Below are 17,423 nucleotides of genomic sequence, written 5' to 3'. Positions count from 1 at the left end.
ACCCCGCTGGGCGCTTAACCCGCTGTGTGCCGCGCCCCCGCTGGGCGCTTAACCCGCTGTGTGCCGCGACCCCGCTGGGCGCTCAACCCGCTGGGTGCCGCGCCCCCGCTGGGCGCTTAACCCGCTGTGTGCCGCGACCCCGCTGGGCGCTCAACCCGCTGGGTGCCGCGCCCCCCGCTGGGCGCTTAACCCGCTGTGTGCCGCGACCCCGCTGGGCGCTCAACCCGCTGGGTGCCGCGCCCCCCGCTGGGCGCTTAACCCGCTGTGTGCCGCGACCCCGCTGGGCGCTCAACCCGCTGTGTGCCGCGCCCCCCGCTGGGCGCTTAACCCGCTGTGTGCCGCGCCCCCCGCTGGGCGCTCAACCCGCTGTGTGCCGCGCCCCCCGCTGGGCGCTTAACCCGCTGTGTGCCGCGCCCCCGCTGGGCGCTCAACCCGCTGTGTGCCGCGCCCCCCGCTGGGCGCTTAACCCGCTGTGTGCCGCGCCCCCGCTGGGCGCTCAACCCGCTGTGTGCCGCGCCCCCCGCTGGGCGCTTAACCCGCTGTGTGCCGCGCCCCCCGCTGGGCGCTTAACCCGCTGGGTGCCGCGCCCCCCGCTGGGCGCTTAACCCGCTGTGTGCCGCACCCCCGCTGGGCGCTTAACCCGCTGTGTGCCGCGACCCCGCTGGGCGCTTAACCCGCTGGGTGCCGCGACCCCGCTGGGCGCTTAACCCGCTGTGTGCCGCACACCCGCTGGGCGCTTAACCCGCTGGGTGCCGCACACCCGCTGGGCGCTTAACCCGCTGTGTGCCGCACACCCGCTGGGCGCTTAACCCGCTGTGTGCCGCACACCCGCTGGGCGCTTAACCCGCTGTGTGCCGCACACCCGCTGGGCGCTTAACCCGCTGGGTGCCGCACCCCCGCTGGGCGCTTAACCCGCTGTGTGCCGCACACCCGCTGGGCGCTTAACCCGCTGGGTGCCGCACCCCCGCTGGGCGCTTAACCCGCTGTGTGCCGCGACCCCGCTGGCGCTTAACCCGCTGTGTGCCGCAACACCGCTGGGTGCTTAACCCTCTATGAGCCACATCTTCCTCTGGGTATTTAAACCACATCTTCTTCTGGGTACTTAACCCTCTCCAAACCACATCTCCCTTTGGGTACTTAACCCTCCGCATGCCACATCTTCCTCTGGGTACTTAACCCTCCACATGCCACATCTCCCTCTGGGCAGTTTTCTACTGGAGTGAGAGCAGGCACTTAACCCTCTGCATGCCATATCTCCCTCTGGGTAGTTTAATGCTGGAGTGAGCCCTGCCAATGTTAACCCTCTGCAAACCACATCTTCTCCCTCTGGATAGTTTTCTGCTGGGGTGAGCACAGGCAATGTTAACCCTCTGCATGCCACATTTCCTTCTGGGTAGTTTTATTCAGGAACAGCTTCTTCCCCTCTGCCATCTGATTTCTGAATGAACGTTGAACCCATGAACACTACCTCACTTTTTTATCCTATTTTTGCACTATTTATTTAATGTAACTATTTAACATATATACTGAAATAACAGTTTCTCTCTATATTATTATGTATTGCTTTATCCTGCTGCCACAAAGTCATCAAGTTTCACCACATATGCCAGTGATATTACACCTGATTCTGATCCTGGGGTGAGCCCAGGCAATGTTTAACCCACTGCGTGCCATATCTTCTCCCTCTGGGTAGTTTTATGCACAGAAATTACACCGAGCTACTGCCCAATGACCCAAGAGCAGCGATGAGGAGGAATTTCCTTAACTAGAGGGTGTGAATCTGTGGAATTCATTGCCACGGGTGGCTGTGGAGGCCAGGTCATTGGGTGTATTTAAGGCAGAGGTTGATAGATTCTTGATTGGTCAGACCATTAAGGGATATGGGGAGAAGGCAGGAGATTGGGGTTGAGGGGGAATTGGATCAGCCATGGTGAAATGGCGGAGCAGACTTGATGGGCCACAAAACCTAATCCTACTCCTGTAGTGTTATGGTTTATAATTCAGCTTCAATCCCAACTGGAAATACAGCGCAACACACACAAGATGCTGGGGGAACTCAGCAGGTCAGGCAGCATCCGTGGAAATGAATAAACAGTCGATGTTTAGGGGCTGAGACCCTTCTTCAGGACTGAGAAGGAAGAGGGAAGACACCATAATGAAAAGGTGGGGAAGGAGAAGGAGACTTCTCCTTCCATGACTCTATTGGGAGCTTAATGTCAGTGCTTAAGAGAAGTACGGACGTGTACGTGGATTTGAAGGGTACAGAGGGCGATGGGAGTAGGCAGCTTAAATAGTTTGGCACAGACTAGATGGACCAAAGGGCCTATTTCTCTGCTGTACTTTTCTATGACTCTCTGATAGCTGGAAGGTGATGAGCGAAGCCAGGTGGGTGGGACAGGCAAAGGGCTGGAGAGGAAGGGATCTGATTGAAAAGGAGAGTGGACCACGGGAGAAAGGGAAGGAAGAGGGTCACCAGGGGGAGGTGATAGGCAGGTGAGGACAGGTAAGAGGCCGGGGGTGGGGGAGGAAAGAATAAGAGGGGGAGGGGAGGGATTTCTTTTAACCTGAAGGAGAAATTGATATTCATGCCAGACTGAACATAAAGTGTCGCTCTGAGGGTGTGCCTCATGGGCCAGTATGTCGGAACGGGATTGGGAATCCGAATTAAAATGCTGGGCCACCGGGAACTTCCGCTTTCGGTAGCCGGTCCGTGTGCACAGCAAGATTCCGCAGTCAGCATCACGGTAAGAAACGTGTGACTTGATTCGGTGCCCTGAGCTGGGAGATAAGACTCAAGGTCCAAGACTGTTAATTCTCATTGGTCAGTACACGAGTGTCAATGAGACAATTGTTACTCCAGATCCGACGCAGCACAAAAAAATCACGATAAGCACAAAGAACACAATGAGAAACACAATAAATATAAATACGAGAGATTAATCTATATACATGGACTGGTTGTAAAGCGACACTAGGGACGGGAAGATCTGTGACTCTGACAGTCACAGTGGTGGGGCTGACCAGCCTGACGGCTTGAGGAAAGTTACTGCCTTTGAGTCTGGTGGTCCTGGCAGGGACGCCGCGAAGACATAGTTCAAAGTTCAAAGTTCAAAGTAAATTATTATCGAAGTACATACATGGCCCTCCAAGAAAATAACAACCTTGTCGCAGGGTTTGGAGGCTTGATGTTGGCTGGAGTCCAGGGCTTCATGCTTTGGCTTCTGGTGGGGTCACCCATTCCAAACAGTTCAAAGGGCAGAGGCCAGACTAAGAGTGGTCACGGGTCCTCCAGGTTGGGGGGATTCAGCTCATGGACACAGCAATGAAGAATCCTTCTACACCTGAGGTACTCCTGAGTCTCCACCCGGGACTTGCACGACTGACAGTCGTGAAAACCGAGAGGAAGCTACCGAAATGATGAAGGAAGCCGTGAAGGCCGCCATTGCTGCCCTAAATGATGGTGGCGTAACGGGCAGCAAGTAGATACGTACCTCCCACCATATACAACCCTGAGACTGAGGCTTGTAGGGATTCACAGTAAATACAAGAAACATACTAGAACTACACACACAAACAAGACAGACAAGCAACCAATGTGCCAAAGACAACATTTTGTGCAAATATGGAAAAATAATAATAATAGATAACTAAGTAATAAATAATATTGAGAACGGGAGTTGTAGAGCCCTTGAAAGTGAGTCATAGGTTGTGGAATTAGTCGGGACCTTAATGGGCTGAGTGAAGTTATCCCCTCTGGCTCAGGAGCCTGATGGTTAGGGGTAGTAACTGTTCCTGAACCTGGTGATGTGGGACCTGAGGCTCCTGCACCTCCTTCCTGATGGCAGCAGTGAGAAGAGAGCGTGACCCAAATGGAGGGTGACTTTGATGACGGACGCCGCTTTCCTGCGACTGCACTCCACGTAGATCTGCTCAATGGTGGGGAGGGCTTTACCCGTGGCGCACTGAGCCGTAGCGGCCACTTTTCGTTGGCTTTTCCATTCAAGGGCGTTGGTGGGTCCGTACTGGGCCGAGACGCAACCGGTCCGTATCTGCTCCACTGTGCACCTGCAGAAGTTTGGCGAAGTTTGGGACGTCATGCCAAACCTTTGCAAGCTTCCAAGAAAGCAGAGATGCGCCTTCTTTGTGATGGTGCGTACATGCTGTTCGCACGACAGGTCATCTGAAATGATAACACCGAGAGATTTAACGTTTCTGACCCTCTCCGCCTCTGTTCCCCTGATGAGGACTGGCTCCTGTACATCTTATATCCTTTCTGGGTAGAACCTGATAGCGTGAACATCAATTTCTCCAACTTCTGATAATGCCCCCCCTTCACCACCCCATCCCCATTTCCCTCTCTCACCTTATCTCTTTGCCCGCCCAACACCTCCCTCTGGTGCACCTCCCCCCTTTCCTTTCTCCCAAGGCCTTCTGTCCTCTCCTATCAGACTCCCCCTTCTCCAGCCCTGTATCTCTTTCACCAACCAACTTCCCAGCTCTTTACTACACCCTTCCCCCTCCCAGTTTCACTGATCACCTTGTGCTTCTGCCTCCCCTCTCCCCACCTTCTAATGCTGACTCCTCACCCTTTTCTCTCCAGACCTGATGAAGGGCCTCGGCCTGGAAGTCTGACTGTGCTCCTTCCCATCGATGCTGGCCGCCCTACTGAGCAACTCCAGCATTTTGTGTGTGATTCATACAGCTCCAGTTCCCGCCTCCTGAAGTCAATAATCAGCTTGATTATCCATGATCCTCTCCTATCCCTTTTGCCAATCACCTGTCCAGCTCTTGGCTCCATCCCTCCCCCTCCTGTCTTCTCCTATCATTTTGGATCTCCCCCTCTCACTTTCAAATCTCTTACTACCTCTTCTTTCAGTTAGTCCTGACGAAGGGTCTCGGCCCGAAACGTCGACTGTACCTCTTCCTAGAAATGCTGCCTGGCCTGCTGCGTTCACCAGCAACTTTGATGTGTGTTGCTTGAATTTCCAGCATCTGCAGATTTCCTCGTGTTTACGTCAATAATCAGCTCCGTGGTCCTGCTGACACTAAGTGAGAGGGTGCTGTGGCACCACTCGGCCAGATTTTCAATCTCCCTCTGATACGTTTTGATTCGGCCAACGACAGTAGTGTGGTCAGCAAATTTAAATATGGCATTGGAGCTGTGCTTAGCCTGGCAGTCATCTGGGAACAGCTTCTTTCCAACTGTGATAAGACTGCTGAACGGATCCTGACCCGGATCTGGGCCGTACCCTCCAAATATCCAGACCTGTCTCTCGGTTTTTTTAAAGTAAGGTAAGGCACTACCTTACTTTCCATTTTTCTATTTTCTATTTATGATTTATAATTTAAATTTTTAATCTCGATTTGTAATCCAGGGAGTGGGAAGCGCAGAATCAAATATCACTGTGATGATTGTACGTTCTGGTATCAATTGTTTGGCGACAATAAAGTATAAAGTATACGTGTAAAGCGAGTAGTGCAGGGGCCTGCTGTGATGGGGTGGATCCAATTCACCTCCGAGGCAGGAGTTGGTACCTTTCATCGCTGCGGATGTAAGTGTTACTGAACGATAGTCACTGCCCTCTTCGTGGCCACTGGTATGATTGGAGGCTGCTTGAAGCCCGTGGGGACCTCAGACTGCCGAAGGGAGAGGTTAAGGATCTCAGTGAACACTCCAGCCAGAGTCGTCAGTACTCGGCCAGATGCTTTCCGTGGGTTGCCCCTCCTGAAGGTCGGCCTCAGGGCGTCACAACAGCGTCGGGGGCTCTGGGAGCCCGTGACAGTGCGTCCGTGTTCGGTCAGTCAGAGTGAGCATTAATGGAGCAGAATTAGGCCATTCGGCCCATGACGTCTGCTCCATCATTCTATCACAGCTGAATTATTTTCCCTTTCTACTTGAGTAACACACAGAAAGTGCTGGAGGAGCTCAGCAGGTCGGGCAGAGGAACCTATGGAACAGTCGACATTTCGGGCCAAGACCTGACAAAGGGTGTTAGCCTGAACTATTGGCTATTTAACCATGGGCCATAGAGTCAGAGAAAAGTAAAGCCCTTTGGCCCATCTAGGCCATGCCAAACCGCCTACTCCCATCGACCTGCACCGGGACCATAGCCCTCCATACCCCTCCCATCCAGGTACTTAACCAAGCTTCGCTTAAACATCGAAACCAAGCTCGCATGCACCACTTGTGCTGGCAGCTCGTTCCACACTCTCACCACCCTCTGAGAGAAGAAGTTTCCCCTCATCCTCCCCTTAAACCTTTCACCTTTCACCCTTAACCCATGACCTCTAGTTGAAGGCTGTGGAAAAAGCCTGCTTGTATTTACCCTATCTATCCCCCTCATAATTTTGGATATCTCTATCAAATCTCCCCTCAAGCTTCAAGAAATAGTGGATGCATTAGTGATAATTTTTCAAAACTCGTTAGATTCTGGACTAGTTCCTGAGGATTGGAGGGTGGCTAATGTAACTCCACTTTTTAAAAAAGGAGGGAGAGAGAAACCGGGGAATTATAGACCGGTTAGCCTAACGTCGGTGGTGGGGAAACTGCTGGAGTCAGTTATCAAGGATGTGATAACAGCACATTTGGAAAGCGGTGAAATGATCGGACAAAGTCAGCATGGATTTGTGAAAGGAAAATCATGTCTGACGAATCTCATAGAATTTTTTGAGGGTGTAAATAGTAGAGTGGATAGGGGAGAACCAGTGGATGTGGTATATTTGGATTTTCGAAAGGCTTTTGACAAGGTCCCACACAGGAGATTAGTGTGCAAACTTAAAGCACACGGTATTGGGGGTAAGGTATTGGTGTGGATGGAGAATTGGTTAGCAGACAGGAAGCAAAGAGTGGGAATAAACAGGACCTTTTCAGAATGGCAGGCAGTGACTAGTGGGGTACCGCAAGGCTCAGTGCTGGGACCCCAGTTGTTTACAATATATATTAATGACTTGGATGAGGGAATTAAATGCAGCATCTCCAAGTTTGCGGATGACACGAAGCTGGGTGGCAGTGTTAGCTGTGAAGAGGATGCTAAGAGGATGCAGGGTGACTTGGATAGGTTGGGTGAGTGGGCAAATTCATGGCAGATGCAATTTAATGTGGATAAATGTGAAGTTATCCACTGTGGTGGCAAAAATAGGAAAACAGATTATTATCTGAATGGTGGCCGATTAGGAAAAGGGGAGGTGCAACGAGACCTGGGTGTCATTATACACCAGTCATTGAAAGTGGGCATGCAGGTACAGCAGGCGGTGAAAAAGGCGAATGGTATGCTGGCATTTATAGCGAGAGGATTCGAGTACAGGAGCAGGGAGGTACTACTGCAGTTGTACAAGGCCTTGGTGAGACCACACCTGGAGTATTGTGTGCAGTTTTGGTCCCCTAATCTGAGGAAAGACATCCTTGCCATAGAGGGAGTACAAAGAAGGTTCACCAGATTGATTCCTGGGATGGCAGGACTTTCATATGAAGAAAGACTGGATGAACTGGGCTTGTACTCGTTGGAATTTAGAAGATTGAGGGGGGATCTGATTGAAACGTATAAGATCCTAAAGGGATTGGACAGGCTAGATGCAGGAAGATTGTTCCCGATGTTGGGGAAGTCCAGAACGAGGGGCCACAGTTTGAGGATAGAGGGGAAGCCTTTTAGGACCGAGATTAGGAAAAACTTCTTCACACAGAGAGTGGTGAATCTGTGGAATTCTCTGCCACAGGAAACAGTTGAGGCCAGTTCATTGGCTATATTTAAGAGGGAGTTAGATATGGCCCTTGTGGCTACGGGGGTCAGGGGGTATGGAGGGAAGGCTGGGGTGGGGTTCTGAGTTGGATGATCAGCCATGATCATAATAAATGGCGGTGCAGGCTCGAAGGGCCGAATGGCCTACTCCTGCACCTATTTTCTATGTTTCTATGTTTCTACATTCCAAGGAATGAACTTCTATTCAATCTTTCCTTATAACTCAGGTCCTCTGGACCCAGCAACATGCTCGTCAACTCACCTTTCAGTTAAAACACAGCCAAACACCGGCAAAGCAAAATGACCCGACCATCTATGAGATCTTGCTGGAGGAGCTGAGTTACCTTGACGCTTTACCCAAAAGCAGATCCTACACTGCAAGGCGATCCCCGCGTCAGATTGCGTTCGGCTCTCATCTTCATCTCAGCAGCCATGAGTCAACCGAAGCAAACATTTTAAAATGCTAAATCACACAGGTCCCGACGTTATTTGCATAACACGCCAAGGAAGGCGAATGCAATGCAGTCATTTCGAGAGGACGAGAATACAAATGCAAGGATATAATGCTGAGCCTTTATAAGGCATTGGTACATGGAAGATACTTGGAATATTGTGAGCAGTTTCGGGCCCCTTTTCTAAGAAAAAAATGTGCTGATATTGGAGAGGGTCCAGAAGTTGTTCACGAGAATGATTCCGGGAACGAAAGGGTTAACGTCCGAGGAGCGTTTGACGGCTCTGGACCTGTAATTGCTGGAGTTTAGAGGAGCTGGGGGGTGGGGGAACTCATTGAAACCTGTCAAATATTGAAAGGACTTGATAGAGTGGATGTTTCTCTCAGTGGGAGAGTCTCGGAACCGAGGACACAGTCACAGACTGGACGTCCCTTTTGAACGGTGATGAGGAGGAATGTCTTTGGCCAGAGTGTGTGGTGAATCTGTGGAATTCATTACCACAAATGAATCTGGAGGCCAAGACTTTGGGTATAGTTACAGCTGAGGTTGATAGTGTCCTGATTAGACAGGGCATCAAAGATTACAAACAGGCAGGAGAATGGGGTTGAGGATAATAAATAAGCCATCATCAAAAGGCTGAATGGCCTCATTTGCCTTGTGGTCTACATTCAATGCCTATCGAAATAAATGTAATATTTCTCAGCATTTGCACTGTGTCACCTACTGCACATGCGCACAGGTGATCTGTTACCTGTTCACTCCATTCCGGCCCTTTAAACCCATTTCCGGGAGACGTACGTAGCACGGAGACGCTAATGCGTCATGACGTAAGGGAGAGGCGGGTCCCAGGCGTTCAGCTTGCAATGTCCTCTGGGAAACGTAGTTCCAATTTTTAACTTCTGGTTAATGTACTGTACAGCAGCCCAGTCCGTAAATCTGAGTCCTAGGTCGCATTCCCCTGCTTAATCCAACTTCACACATTTCTCACTCACGTCCTTCTGAAGAAAATACAAAGATAATGTTTTTTTTTAAAAAGGTAAGGTAATACTAAGGCAGCACTGGGGCTCCACAGGGGACTGTCCTGTCTCCCTTTCTCTTCACCATTTACACCTCAGATTTCAAGTACTGCACAGAGTCGTGTCATCTTCAGAAGTTTTCTGATGACTCTGCCATAGTTGGATGCATCAGCAAGGGAGATGAGGCTGAGTACAGGGCTACGGTGGGAAACTTTGTCACATAGTGTGAGCAGAATTATCTGCAGCTTAATGTGAAAAAGACTAAGGAGCTGGTGGTAGACCTGAGGAGAGCTAAGGTACCGGTGACCCCTGTTTCCACCCAGGGGGGTCAGTGTGGACATGGTGGAGAATTACAAATACCTGGGGATATGAATTGACAATAAACTGGACTGGTCAAAGAACACTGAGGCTGTCTACAAGAAGGGTCAGAGCCGTCTCTATTTCCTGAGGAGACTGAGGTCCTTTAACATCTGCCAGACAATGCAGAGGATGTTCTACGAGTCTGTGGTGGCCAGTGCTATCATGTTTGCTGTTGTGTGCTGGGGCAGCAGGCTGAGGGTGGCAGACACCAACAGAATCAACAAACTCATTCGTAAGGCTAGTGATGTTGTGGGGATGGAACTGGACTCTCTCACGGTGGTGTCTGAAAAGAGGATGCTGTCCAAGTTGCATGCCATCTTGGACAATGTCTCCCATCCACTACATAATGTACTGGTTGGGCACAGGAGTACATTCAGCCAGAGACTCATTCCACCGAGATGCAGCACAGAGCGTCATAGGAAGTCATTCCTGCCTGTGGCCATCAAACTTTACAACTCCTCCCTTGGAGGGTCAGACACCCTGAGCCAATAGGCTGGTCCTGGACTTATTTCCTGGCATAATTTACATATTACTGTTTAACTATTTATGGTTTTATTACTATTTATTATTTATGGTGCAACCGTAATGAAAACCAGTTTCCCCCGGGATCAATAAAGTATGACTATGACTAAAAGCTAAGGTAGTTTCAAGTTAATTATGGATAAGGATAGGTCTGGTCCTCGAGTTGAGGTTCTAAATTGGAGAAGGGCCAATTTTGTGGAAATGAGAAAGGATCTAGGAAGAGTGGATTGGGATAAGTTGTTTTCTGGCAAGGATGTGTTCAGTATGTGGAAGGCCTTCAAAGGTGAAATATTAAGAGTGCAGAGTTTGCATGTTCCTGCCAGGATTAAAGGCAAAATTAGCAGGCATAGGGAACCTTGGTTTTCAAGCGATATTGGCAATCTGATTAAGAAAAAGAGAGAGGTGTAGGCAACAAGGAACAAATGAGGTACTTGAAGAGTATAGAAAATGTAAGAAAATACTAAAGAAGGAAATCAGGAAGGCAAAAAGAAGACATGAGGTTGCTTTGGCAGATAATGTGAAGGTAAACCCAAAGGGTTTCTACAAGTATATTAAGAGTAAAAGGATAGTAAGGGACAAAATTGGTCCCCTAGAAGATCAGAGTGGGCGTCTATGTGTGGAGCCTCACGAGATGGGGGAGATCTTAAACAGTTTTTTTGCATCAGCATTTACTCAGGAAACTGCCATAGTGTATATGGAAGGAAGGGAAACGAGCAGTAGTGTCATGGAACATATGGAGATTAAAGAGGAGGAAGTGCTTGCTGCCGTACAGCGAATAAAGGTAGATAAATCCCCCGGGCCTGGCAGGATATTTCCTCGGACCTTGAGGGAGACTAGTGTAGAAATTGCAGGGGCCCTGGCAGAAATATTTAAAATGTCCTTAGCCAGGGGTGTGGTGCCAGAGCATCGGAGGGTAGCTCATGTTGTTCTGTTGTTTAAAAAAGGCTCCAAAAGTAAACCAGGTAATTACAGACCAGTGAACCTGACACCAGTAGTAGGTAAATTATTGGACAGTGTTCTGAGAGATCGGATATACAAGTATTTGGACAGCCAAGGGCTGATTAAGGATAGTCAGCATGGCTCTGTGCATGCTAGAACGTGTTTAACAAATCTTGTTTTTCGAGGAGGTTACCAAGAAAGTAGATGAAGGAAAGACTGTGGATGTTGTCTACATGGACTTTAGTAAGGCCTTTGACAAGGTCCCACATGGGAGGTTAGTTCAGAAGGTTCAGACATTAGGTATCCATGGAGAGATTGTAAACTGGATTCGAAATTGGCTGTGTGGGAGAAGACAGAGAGTGGTAGTGGATGATTGCTTCTCAGACTGGAGGCCTGTGATTAGTGGTGTGCCTCTGGGATCTGTGCTGGGACCATTGTTGTTTGTTGTCTAAATCAATGATCTAGATGATAATGTGGGAAATTGGATCAGCAAGTTTGCTGATGACACTAAGATTGGAGGCTTTGTGGACAGCGAGGAGGGCTTTCAAAGTTTGCAGAGGGATCTGGACCAACTGGAAAAATGGGCCAGAAAATGGCAGATGGAATTTAATGCAGACAAGTGTGAGGTGTTGCATTTTGGAAGGACAAATCAAGGTAGGACATACACAGTAAATGGCAGGGCACTGAGGAGTGTGGAGGAACAAAGGGATCTGGGAGTTCAGATACATAATTCCTGAAAGTGGCGTCACAGGTAGACAGGGTTGTAAAGGAGGTTTTTGGCATCCTGGCATTCATAAATCAAAGTATTGAGTATAGGGGTTGCGATGTTACAATGAGGTTGTATAAGACACTGGTGACGGCACATTTGGGGTATTGTGTACAGTTCTGGTCACCTAACAATAGGAAGAATATCAGTAAGATTGAAAGAGTGCAGAGAAGATTTACTAGGATGTTGCCGGGTCTAGAGACTACTAGACAGATATATGGAGGAATTTAAGGTGGGGGGGTGGTTATATGAGATGCAGGGTCTGAGGGTGGGCACATTGTGGGCCAAAGGGCCTGTACTGTGCTGTACTATTCTATGTTCTATGTTAATTCTGGTCAGATAGCGGTGCGTATACACGCAGTGGCCTGTAGGGGGCCACCCGAAGGTGCTACTTTCCTTGTTAAATGTGCTTTTCTACCTAGTAAGACTATTCGTTACTCCAACGAGTACGTATACAGCAGGTCCATCGCATCAGTGAGCCGCTCATTGTTTGGAGTAGTCGGCCGGTAGTTCAAAGAAGGCCAGTCAGCCCGTCAGGCCTGGGGACTCGAGTCGAGCCGTCATTGGAGGAGATCTGACCTGGGTGCGGCCCATGCTGCTGCCCGCTACTTGGAGGCACTGGAGTTGGCGCAAAGGTAGCAGTGAAACCACGGCCATCCTGGATCTTTCTTTTGCCATCGCAAGACCCTGGTGGACATTGATTGCCCCAGGTCTGCTGCCCTTGTTTTGTGGGGAGACAGGCGGTGAGGCAGCAGTGTCGCCTCGGTTGTAGCTAGGACTAGACCTCAGTCTTCCGGCATGTGTTGTCGCGTGGCGTCCTGGCTCGGCTGGGGGTGGGAGGGGGGTCCTCGCCTGCCGGTGCTGCTGCCCTCCAGTGGTGGATCTGCAGAATTACAGGCTGGTCTGTCGGGAACCATCAATTTGCGGGACTTGTCACTCAGGAACTTCGTCTAAAAATTTGTTTTCTTACGTGACTATGGTCTTTTTTTTTACCTTTCTTGTTATTTTGAATGCGCCTGCATGTTTTTGCTCCTTGGCCCCAGAGGAACACTGCCTTATTTGGCTGCAATCATAAACGAGAAAATCTGCAGATGCTGGAAATCCAGAGCAACACACACACAAAATGCTGGAGGAACTCAGCAGGTCAGGCGGCATGTATGGAAAAGAATAAACGGTCGACGTTTGGGGCCAAAACCCTTCAACAGAGCCGGAGAAAAAATGCAAAGGGTTACATTTAAAAGCTAGAGGAGGAGAGAGAAAAACACAAGGTGATAGGTGAAACCGGGAGTGGGGAGGGGTGAAGTAAAGAGCTGGGAAGTTGATTGATGGAGGAGATACAGGGCAGGAGAAGGGGGAGTCTACTTGGAGAGGATAGAAGACCCTGGAAGAAAGAAAAAGGGGGGAAGAGCACCAGAGGGAGGCAATGGGCAGGTAAGGAGATACGGTGAGAGAGGAAATGGGGATGGGGAATGGTGAAAGGGGGGGCATTACCGGAAGTTCAGAAATCGATGTTCACACCATCAGGTTGGAGGCTACCCAGATGGAATATAAGGTGTTGTTCCCCCAAACTGAGTGTAGCTTCATCGTGACAGTAGAGGAGGCCGTGGATTGACATGTCGGAATGAGAATGGGAAGTGGAATTAAAATGGCCACTGGGTGACCCACTTCTTCAGGTGGACTGTGCTCGGCAAAATGGTTTCCCAATCTACGTCGGTCTCACTGATATACAAGAGGCCACACCAGGAGCACCAGACACAATCGATGACCCCAGCAGACTCACAGGTGAAATGTCACCTCACCTGTGAGGCTGTGCCCGGTGCTCCCGATGCGGCCTCCTATATATCGGTGAGACCCAACGTTGGACTGTGGGAGGAAACTGGAGCACCCGCAGGAAACCCACGCGGTCACGTACAAAGTCCCTACAGACAGCGACGCCAATTGAACCCAGGTCACTGGTACAATGAAGTATTGCGCTAACCATACGCTACCAGGCCACCCCTTTCTCTCCAGAGATGAGACCTGAACTTCTGAGTCCCTCCAGAACTCTGTGAGTGTTCCTCAAGATTTCCAGCACCTACAGAATCTCTTGTGTTGATAATTTACAGTCAGCGGCGTTGCTGATGGATAAATAATGGCAGACCACCATGGAGGTAACGGTTCCTCTCCTTTGGAGGCTGGTTCTCTCCTCCAGAGAGGGCAGATGCATTGGTCATTAAGCTCACATCTCCAACTGCACTGATGCACCGGCTGCCATATCTGCCACAAGTTGGACTATTCTGCACAAAGGTGACAATTTTGTGACCTGCAGAGGAAGCTGGTGCTTTTGCAGTGTGACGCTCTTTCTCTGAGTCGCCATCAGGTAGAAGGTACAGGAGCCTCAGGACTCGCACCACCGGGTTCAGGAACAGTTACTACCCCTCAACCATCAGGAAGGTGGTTCCAGACCGTTCGGGCAGACCAGAAGTGCACTGAGAGCAGTAAGCATAAAGGAGGGGGGCTTGCTGTTCTGGTTAACAACAGATGGTGCAATCCTGGTCATATTGCGATCAAGGAACGTGTTTGTAGCCCGGATATTGAACTTTTTGCTGTTGGACTCCGGCCATATTATTTGCCAAGGGAAATCTCGCATGCAGTTGTGGTTGTTGTGTACATCCCTCCCTCTGCCAACCCGACGTCGGCGTGTAACATCATTTGCACAGGAGTACATTCAGCCAGAGACTCATTCCACCGAGATGCAACACAGAGCGTCATAGGAAGTCATTCCTGCCTGTGGCCATCAAACTTTACAACTCCTCCCTTGGAGGGTCAGACACCCTGGGACAATGGGCTGGTCCTGGACTTATTTCCGTCTGGCATAGTTTACATATTTTTATTTGATTGTTTGTGGTTTTGTATTGCTATGTTTGTACTCTGTTCTTGGTTGGTGCAACTGTAATGAAACCTAATTTCCCTCGGGATCAATAAAGTATGTCTATCTATCTATCTATCTAAATTGTCCTGTGATTAGGCTGGGGTTAACTCTACTGCACAGGTTTCCTGACATCGGCGGAAATGATGGACAGCCACCAAGAACAGTGTGAGAGACATGTTTTTCACTGCATCTTAGTACATGTGATGATAATAAACCAATATCAGTATCAGTATCAATACCAATACCAATATCAATTCCAATTCCAATTCCAATACCACTATCAGTACCAATACCAATATCAATACCAATAATGACACAAATATTAACACCATTATCAATACCAATACCAATACCACTATGAACATGAATGCCAATATCAATACTAATGTCAATACCAATATCAACACAAATACTGCCAGCAATATTAATACCACTATCAATACCAATACCAATGCTAATAAACCCACCCGTAGTTGTCCTCCTGAGATGCCATCTTGAAATACTGAAGTCCTTGAGGTTTGGGTACACAAACAATACCGACTGGGAAGGAGTTGCAATAAATCCTCTCTAAACCCATCATCATTCTGTCCATCACCATCAAATGTCCTCTCAACTTTTTTTGCCCCAAGGAGAACTGGCCTAGCTCCTCCAGTCTAACCCTGGATCTGAAATCCATCCACCCTTCTAGCTACCTTTCCTGGGACCTTCTAGAAAAGAGATAGTCTCAACTGGGACATCTGTTTACTTGGTAATGATGACCATCTGACCACGGCTCATTTTCTGGAGCTCGATGTGACTTACCTGTCTTGGAGCAGGAAGGCAACATCCATCATCAAAGATTCTCACCACCCAGGACAAGCTGTCTTCTCTATGTTGCCTTCAGGAAGACAGTACAGGAACCTCAGGAGCCACACCACCAGGTTCAGGAACAATTACTACCCCTCAACCATCAGGCTCATGAAGCAGTTGGGATAACTTCACTCAACTTCACTCGCCCCATCACTAAACTGTCTCCACAACCTATGCTCTCACTTTCAAGAATTCTTCATCTCATGTTCTCGGTATTTAATGCTTATTAATTTTTTTCCCGCGTGTTGGGCACATGGCCAAGTGGTTAAGGCGTTTGTCTAGTTACCTCAAGGTCGCTAGTTCGAGCCTCAGCTGTGGCAGCAGGTTTGTGCCCTTGAGCAAGGCACTTAACCACACATTGCTCTAGTCTGTGCGAGGAGTGGTGCCCTACACAGACTTCCAATCTGCGCCTTGTGAGGCATGAAAATGCCCGACGCAGGCCTCTCATGGTCTGAGTCGATGTTCCCTAAATTTTTTTTTCTCTTTTGCATTTGCTCAGTTTGTTGTCTTGAACGCTGGTTGTTTGTCTGTCCTGTTGTTGTGGTCTTTCATTGATTCTGTTATGGTTCTTGGATTTACTGAGTATGCCCGCAAGAAAACGAATCTCAGGGTCGTATACAGTGACATATACTGTATGTACTTTGATAATAAATTTACTTTGAACTTTGAAGTTTATTGTCACCTGCACAGGTCCATGTGTGCACAGGCACAATGAAAATCTTACTCACAGCAGCATCACAGGCATGATATAAGCAGCATTCACAAGAAAAACAGAAATTAAACAATTTTTTTAGACGAAAGAACACAATTATATCAAGAATAAGCAAAGTCCAGTTCAGTGCAAAGTGATCGAAGTGGTGATGGTGTTGTTAAACTGAGCTAGTGATTCGGTTTGTGCTGGTCGGTTTGAGAACCAAATGGTTGAGGGGAAATAGCTGTTCCTGAACCTGGTGGTGGGGGACTTCAGATTTCTGCACCTCCTGCCCAACGGGAGCTGTGAGGAGGTGACATGGCCCAGATGGTGGGGACCTTTTATGATGTCAGTCCATGACATGGGCGATCATGGTGCTCCATCTGTCTTTGATCTGACACGTCCGTGCAAGGCCTCCGCTTTAGCCACAATGAAGCCATTCACAGGGTGGAGGAACAACACCTGATATTCCATCTGGGTAGCCTCCAACCGGATGGCATGAACATCGATTCCTCCTTCTAGTAAAAAAAGTTCTTCCCCTTCCTTTTCTTTCTATTCCCCACTCTGGTCCCTTACCTCTTCTCACCTGCCTGTCACCTCCCCCTGGTGTCCCTCCTCCTTCCCTTTCTCCTCTGGTCCACTCTCCTCTCCTATCGGATTCCCTCCTCTCCAGCCCTCGACTTTTCCCACCCATCTGGCTTCTCCCATCACCTTCTAGCCAGCCTCATTCCTCACTCTCCCAATCCTTTTATTCTCCTACCTTCCCCTTTCTCCTCAGTCCTGACGACGGGTCTCTGACCAAAGCGTCAACTGTTTAAACATCTCTATAGACGCTGCCTGACCTGTTGAGTTCCTCCAGCATTTTGTGTGTGTTGCTTTTTAAAAACTGTTCCCCCTAAGCACGATGTGGTGTCTTAACAGCCACACAGGGGTATGCGACTGAAGCTGGTTAGAAACTTCCGGCAAGTCTGCTGTCCCAACTGAGCAGCACGGTATCCTGAATAAATGACAGAAATCCTGGCTCTTTTTCTCGATTAGGTTTTGTTCTTTAACTGTTTTCCCAAATAAGTGACTGCCCCCGATTAACCGGAACCCTGGGGCCTCCGTCAGCCAGGGTCATCCACTGATGTTGTATCCCAGCTAGTATACATGATACACAGGTCGGGGGCAGTACGATACGG

Source organism: Mobula hypostoma, chromosome 10 (genome assembly GCF_963921235.1).
Source record: "Mobula hypostoma chromosome 10, sMobHyp1.1, whole genome shotgun sequence".
Lineage (NCBI taxonomy): Eukaryota > Metazoa > Chordata > Chondrichthyes > Myliobatiformes > Myliobatidae > Mobula > Mobula hypostoma.
This window is presented reverse-complemented; position numbering follows the sequence as displayed.